The sequence below is a fragment of the Macaca nemestrina genome, chromosome 7 (genome assembly GCF_043159975.1).
Source record: "Macaca nemestrina isolate mMacNem1 chromosome 7, mMacNem.hap1, whole genome shotgun sequence".
In the NCBI taxonomy this organism is placed as follows: domain Eukaryota; kingdom Metazoa; phylum Chordata; class Mammalia; order Primates; family Cercopithecidae; genus Macaca; species Macaca nemestrina.
In genome coordinates this window covers 42,862,621-42,870,358 of record NC_092131.1, presented here as the reverse complement: position 1 = coordinate 42,870,358, position 7,738 = coordinate 42,862,621, and positions in this window count along the sequence as shown.

Genomic DNA, 7,738 nt, shown 5'->3' with positions numbered 1-7,738 from the left:
AATCTTCACACTTTGAAAGGTGAGAAAAATGGAATTTATTGGGCAAAAAGAAAAAAAAAAGGAAAAACAATGCAGCAAAGAGAGCGGGGGAGGTTCCCGTTAATAGGCCTTCATCTCACAGATTGAATTCCAGGTTACCACCCAGGAACAGGAGAAGCCAGACTCCTCTCCCCTGCAAAGGGTGCAAACTTCTCACAGCTCCACACCATTCTCCCAGTGCACAGGCTGGTTGGAGGTTCTCCGGGGACCCCTCTATACTTGGCTGTCTCAGAAGGATGTGTTTGCTTCTAGTTCTATCATGATTGTAAGTTTCCTGAGGCCTCCCCAGCCACGCTTAACTGTGAGTCAATTAAACCTCTACTTTCCTTTATAAATTACCCAGTCTCGGGTATGTCTTTATTAGCAGCATGAGAACAGACTAATACTTTGGACTTCCAACCTCTAGAAATGTGAAGAGAATAAATTTGGGTTGTTGAAGACACTAAATTTCAGGCAATTTGTAATGGCAGCTAAACAGAGGATTTTCTTGGAGTAGAGGCTCCTTTCCAGCATCCTTTCGTCACAGAAGATAGAGGCTACATTTTTAGACCTCCTTAGGATGGCTTTTTTTTTTTTTTTTTTTGCCAGCCAATTTTGGGTATCTAGACAAATATCAGTGGACTGGAATTCTAAGCACAAAAGCTACCCTGGTAATCTGCCTAATGACACACAGAATGTATGCCAAAGTGGGTTTCTGCATGGCTAAGCGTGTTCCCAGACTTTGTCCTTCACTGCTTATCAGGCCAGGGATGGCTGAGGCCCTCCCATCCCCAAGAATTCTGCGTTCTCAGAAAGGCAAGTGAGAAAGGCAGGCAGAGCACTGAGGAGGCTTCTCCAGGCAGGGACGGGTGGTGAAAAAATTAAGGAGACAAAGGACCCATTTCCTCCTGGTACTCCATTGCAAAAATAACCTAAAGAAAGGGTTTTGAAACTTCTTTGGACTGGAACACTGGGGAAAAAATCTACCGCATGAACTTCATGTCATTTAGTAAGTCTCTTTAGTACTGTTTTCCACCCCTGCAGTGACCCCAGCACACTCGCAGAGAGAGGTCCTTCTCTGTAAAGCTGTCTTCTCCAATTAAGTCACACGCGCTAAATGGAAATAAAGAGGACATCGCTTAAAATGTGCCTTTAGAATGAGATGGATATGAAAAGGCTCAAATCCATTTTAGAGACAAGTTCCTCTGTCAGAAATCAATATAGCTCTCTCATTCTACAATGTGCCAGTTCATGAAATGAAAACTGCTCAAACTCTCACTTTAACATTTTCAAAGCTGATATTAAATTCTAAGATTTTATGGCCGGGCGCGGTGGCTCACGCCTGTAATCCCAGCACTTTGGGAGGCCGAGGCGGGCGGATCACAAGGTCAGGAGATCGAGACCACGGTACTAAAAATACAAAAAATTAGCCGGGGGCGGTTGTGGGCGCCTGTAGTCCCAGCTACTCGGGAGGCTGAGGCAGGAGAATGGCGTGAACCCGGGAGGCGGAGCTTGCAGTGAGCCGAGATCGCGCCACTGCACTCCAGCCTGGGCGACAGAGCGAGACTCCGTCTCAAAAAAAAAAAAAAAAAAAGAAACTGGAAACAGTACTATATATACATATACAGTGAATCCTCACTTAACATTGTCCATAGACTTTTGGAAACTTTGATTTTTGACTATGAGCATAATGTTGTATGACAAAACCAACTTTTTTTGGCTGAACGTGGTAGCTGACACCTGTAATCCTAGCACTTTTGGAGGCCAAGGTGGGAGAACTGGTTGAGCTCAGGAGTTTGAGACCAGCCTAAGCCACATAGCAAGACCTCGTCTCTACTAAAAATCAAAAAAATTAGCCAGGCATAGTTGCACATGCCTGTAGTCCCAGCTACTCAAGAGTCTGAGGTGGAAGGATCGCTTGACCCCAGGAGATTGAGGCTGCAGTGAGCTTGATCACGCCACTGCACTCCAGCCTGGGTGACAGAGCAAGACCCTGTCTCAAAGAAAAAAAAAAAAAAAGCCATTGTTTTTCCTCATCAATGTTATAACAAAGTGACATTGAGTGAAAGGACATTCTTCAAGGACATTAAGTCATTTTGCTTAAAGTTGAAGTTTCTAAGAACCTATTGTGACCTTAAGTGAAGATTTACTGTATATACATGAATATACACATACATATATACATATGTACTAGGCAGTATGTAATATATATAATATGTACTAAAATTATACAGATATGTGTGGGAATGATAAATATCAAAATCAGGACAGTGGTAACCTCTGAGGAAGAGGGAGAAGGATGTGAGTAGGAGGATACACAGGGAGCTTCAAGTGAATTTGCAATGTTTTATCTTGTCAAACTGGGTAGTTTTCAAATGCTCGTTATATCATTGTCTATACCTTTTAAGATGGGCACAGCTACCACATTTCATAATTAAAACCATTTTAAAGATGGGTCCAGGGTTGGCTCATGAGAGAAATGGAGAAATGAGGAAACGGTCTGAACATGATTCCTTTTACTTTCCTCAAGATGCTCTGCTGACTCTACAGTGAAGTGGGGACCGAGGCATGTCAGTGACAGGGAGGGCGAAAGGCAGAGTGGAGTGCTCACTAGTACTGGCTCATGGAAGCTGAATGGCAAATTTTCAGGAATTTTGCAAGCTGGCAGTTATACACCCATTATTAAGAATGAACAAATATAAATTTAAATAAATTACAGTAAAAACAAAGGTAGTTTGCTATAGTTAAAACTCATCCTGGCTGGATGTGCTGGCTCATGTCTGTAATCCCAGCACTTTGGGAGGCCGAGGCGGGCAGATCACCTGAGGTCAGGAGTTTGAGACCAGCTTGGCCAACATGGCAAAACCCCGTCTTCACTAAAAATACAAAAATTAGCCAGGCGTGGTGGCTCGTACCTGTAGTCTAGCTACTCAGGAGGCTGAGGCAGGAGAATCACTTGAACCCTGGAGGCAGAGGTTGCAGTAAGTGGAGATGGCGCCACTGCACTCCAGCCTGGGCAACAGAGCAAGACTCCATCACAAACAAACACCCCAAAAACAAACAAACAAAAATTCATCCTGATTATTTGACTATACTTTACCATAATCTATGCTCTTGAAGTTATATGTATCTATCACGTCTGCACGGTGGAAATACTAGATAATGACCCACTACTGCACATCGCTTTACAACTTTGCAGTCAGTGACATGATGTTAAGTTCCTTAAGCGCTCCTTGGCTGTAACTTCATTCCGAACATCCTGAATCCTCAATCACCAAGAAAAGCTCATCCCTCCACGAGGCTTGGATCACTTTCACAAAACCAACTAGAGAGGTACCTTTTTAAAAAAATGTATTCTTAATGTTAGTGAGTTACATAATAGGTATATATATTTATGGAGTACATGAGATGTTTGATGCAGGCATGCAATGTGAAGTTATCACATCATGGAAAATGGGGTATCCATCCCTCAAGCATTTATCCTTTGTGTTACAAATCATCCAATTACATTCTTTTAGTTATTTTAACATGTACAATTAAGTTGTTACTGACTATAGTCACCCTGAGGTGCTATCAGATAGCAGGCCTTGTTCATTATTTCTGTTTAATACCCATTAACCTTCCCCACTTTCCCCTCAACCCCCATTACCCTTCCCAGCCTCTGGTAATCATTCTACTACTCACTATTTCCATGAGTTCGATCGTTTTGAATTTTACATCCCACAAATAAGTGAGAAAATGTGATATTTGCCTTTCTGTACCTGGCTTATTTCATTTAACATTAATGACCTCCAGTTCCATCCATGTTGTTGCAAATGACAGGATCTCATTCTTTTTTACAGCTGAATAGTATTCCATTGTGTATATGTACCACATTTTCTTTATTCATCTGTTGATGGACAATTAGGTTGCTTCCAAATCTTGGCTACTGTGAACAGTGCTACCACAAACATGGGAGTGCAGACATCTCTTTGATACTCTGATTTCCTTTCTTTTGGGTACATACCCAGCAGTGGGATTGCTGGATCATATGGTAGCTCTATTTTTAGTTTTTTGAGGAACCTCCAAACTGTTCTCCAGAGTGCTTGTACTAATTTACATTCCCACCGACAGTATATGAAGGATCCACATCCTCGCCAGCATTTATTATTGCCTGTCTTTTGGATATAAGCCATTTTGACTGGGGTGAGATGTTATCTCATTGTAGTTTTGATTTGCATTTCTCTGATGATCAATCATATGCCTGTCTGCCACTTGTATGTCTTCTTTTGAGAAATGGCTATTCAAATCTTTTGCCCATTATTTGATCAGATTAGTAGATTTTTTTCCTATAGAGTTGTTTGAGCTCCTGATATATTTGGGTTATTAATCCCTTGTCAGATGGGTAGTTTGCAAATATTTTCTCCCACTCTGTGGGTTGTCTCTTCACTTTGTTGATGGTTTCTTTTGCTGTGCAGAAGCCTTTTAACTTGATGGGATCCCATTTGTCCGTTTTTGCTTTGGTTGCCTGTCTGGATAGATATTTGAAGTATTAAGCAATTGGGCAGAATTTTCAGGAGAGAGATCGTCTGTTTCCTTCTGTATTCCCCTAAGGCCTCAAAGTCTTCCTTGCCAGTGTCCCTCACAGTTCCTGGGCAAGACTGCGTTTGTCTGTTGGGCTTTTCTAATCCTGGATGTCACATTATTATCCTTGGCTATCCCTATTCTAGTTCCCTTTCTTTTTTCTTTTTTTTTTTTTTTTTTGAGACGGAGTCTCACGCTGTTGCCCAGGCTGGAGTGCAGTGGCGCGATCTCGGCTCACTGCAAGCTCCGCCTCCCGGGTTCCCGCCATTCTCCTGCCTCAGCCTCCTGAGTAGCTGGGACTACAGGCGCCCGCCACCGCGCCCGGCTAATTTTTTGTATTTTTAGTAGAGACGGGGTTTCACTGTGGTCTCGATCTCCTGACCTTGTGATCCGCCCGCCTCGGCCTCCCAAAGTGCTGGGATTACAGGCTTGAGCCACCGCGCCCGGCCTCCCTTTCTTTTTTCAATTTTGACTTATCTTCAGCGGTGACTTCCTGGAGGCCTTAAAACTTGACTTACAGGACCAGGCAAAGGAGGAGGATGCTGGTCTGTCTGTGCATATGGCTGGTTGCCAAATTCCCTGCCTTTTGAAACTGTGTCCTTTGGGTTGTTTCTGCTGCTGGCAGCTCCTGGGGCATCTGGAGCTTAGTGAGGGGCAAGCAGGGGCTGGTTTAAGAATAGCCCCCTATCCCCACAGCAATTCCCCCAGGGCCTGGGTCCCCCGATCAGCAGTATCAGTTTTGGGACTGGAGGAAACTTGGTAACCATTCTAGGAGGTCAGAGAGATACTGCTAAGAACTGCCAAAGATCGCATTTTTCTTCAAAATGGATCTCAATTTTCTTTTTCTCTCTTAGTCCTTCTTCAAGTCATTTAAAAGATAAACCCCACGAGAAATGGAAGACAACCTAAATATCCAATAGCAGGGGTGCAGATTATACTATCTTGAGAAGGAAAATTGTGGATCAATGAAAAATCATCTTCCTGTTTGAAATATTATGCTGTATCTATGTAATACTTGTTAAAAATGCCACCTTATTAAAAAACAAAGCTGTAAATGGGTCTGTGTTAGAGATCACATGGCACACACACAAAAATCTACCTGCTGTCATTTACCACTGTATTTCAAAGAAGAACCAAACTGTTTTAGATAGACCTAACTGTTCTCTTGTGTTTTAAGATAAAATTTCCAGTAGCAGCAAATATATTTTGTAAAAGTGCTGTAACTCTGGCCAGGCGCAGTGGCTCACGCCTGTAATCCCAGCACTTTGAGAGGCCAAAGCGAGTGGATCACCTGAGGTCAGGAGTTCGAGACCAGCCTGGCCAATATGGTGAAACCCCATCTCTACTAAAAAATACAAAAATTAGCCGGGTGTGGTGGCACATGCCTGTAATCTCAGCTATTCAGGAGGCTGAGGCAGGAGAATTGCTTGAACCTGGGAGGCGGAGGTTGCAGGGAGGCGGAGTTTGCAGTGAGCCGAGATCGCATCACTGCACTCCAGCATGGGTGACACAGCGAGACTCCATCCAAAAAAAAAAAAAAAGTGCTGTAACTCCAAAAATTTTGGCAGAAGAGAAGGTAAAGTACTCTAGAAAACTGTGTGAGACGACCCAAAAAGTAGCTCTGGGGTAGACGAAGACACTAATGCGATAGAGACATGGGAAGAGTTTGAATAAATAATGTCATGAAATATGAGAGTGGCAAAAGTAGTGTTTCTACCTTAGTATGTTATTTTATATCGTACTTGATTTTAGAGAGGTATGTGCAACTAAAATAATGTATAATTTAGGCTAAAAACCATGCTGTAGAAGACCAATGCCATGGAGAAAAGGTCATGACAGTGATAAATCAGCATAAAAATTCCTGATGTATAAAAGCTATTCAACTGTAAACACAAAAATATATGAAAGAAAGTAAATGTGTATTGATCTGGAAGGAAAGTCAAAAATCATCAAAGTGGTTATATTTGGATGTAAGATTACAGGTGACTTTTATATTGTTCTTTATACATTTCTATAGTTTCTAAGCCTCTCACAATAAATAATCATTCATTTTATAGCAAAAAAGGACCTTATTGAAAAACAATATTATAAAACATCTGGGCTGGGTACGGTGACTCATGCCTGTAATCCCAGAACTTTGGGAGGCCGAGGCAGGTGGATCACGAGGTCAGGAGATCGAGACCATCCTGGCTAACATGGTGAAACCCCGTCTCTACTAAAAATACAAAAAATTAGCCAGGCGTAGTGGCAGGTGCCTGTAGTCCCAGCTACTTGAGAGGCTAATGCAGGAAAATGGCATGAACCCAGGAGGTAGAGCTTGCAGTGAGCTGAGATTGCGCCACTGCCCTCCAGCCTGGGCAACAGAGTGAGACTCTGTAGCAAAAAAATAAAAAATAAAAAAATAAAACATCCGCCTGTAGATACTGCCTCTCTGGTGCCCCTGTGGATCCTCCCAAGTATACCAGAGTGGAGTAGAAATAAAATAGCAGCTGACTTCGACTGAGAGCAAATCATGTACCTGGCACTGTATCAAGTATTTTGCCTGGATTATTTTATACAATCACTGCCCCAGCCGTATGAAGTTGGCATGAATACCCCAATTTTATGGTGAGAAAACTGAAAAACAGAGAAGTTTAGTACTTTGCCCAAGTCAAGCTAGTGAGTTAGGGAATTGGCATCTAAACCCAAGCAGACTGACTTTAGTGGCAGTGCTCTCGGGCGGGGTGCTACCCCTTGAGCATTTTTCTCCACCTCACACTTTAAGAAACTGGAAATCTTAATAGAATTAAGCAAGTGCTATGGTCTGAAGTCTGTGTCCCCCCAAAATTTATATGTTGAAGGCTGATAACCAATGTGATGGTATTAGGAGGTAGTCCTGTTGGGAGGTGATTAGGTCACGAGGGTAGAACACTCATGAATGGGATTACTGCCCTCATAAAAGAGGCCAACGAGCTACCTTGTCTGTTTCTCCTATGTGACAGTAGCGTGAGAAGGTGCCATTAACGAACCACAGAGTGGGCCTTCATCAGACACTAATTTGCCAGTTCCTTGATTTTGGTCTTCAAGTTTCCAGAACTGTAAGAAATAAATTTCTGTTGCTTATAAGCCACCCAGCCTATGGCATTTTGTTACAGTGGCCTGAGCTGAGCAAGACAGC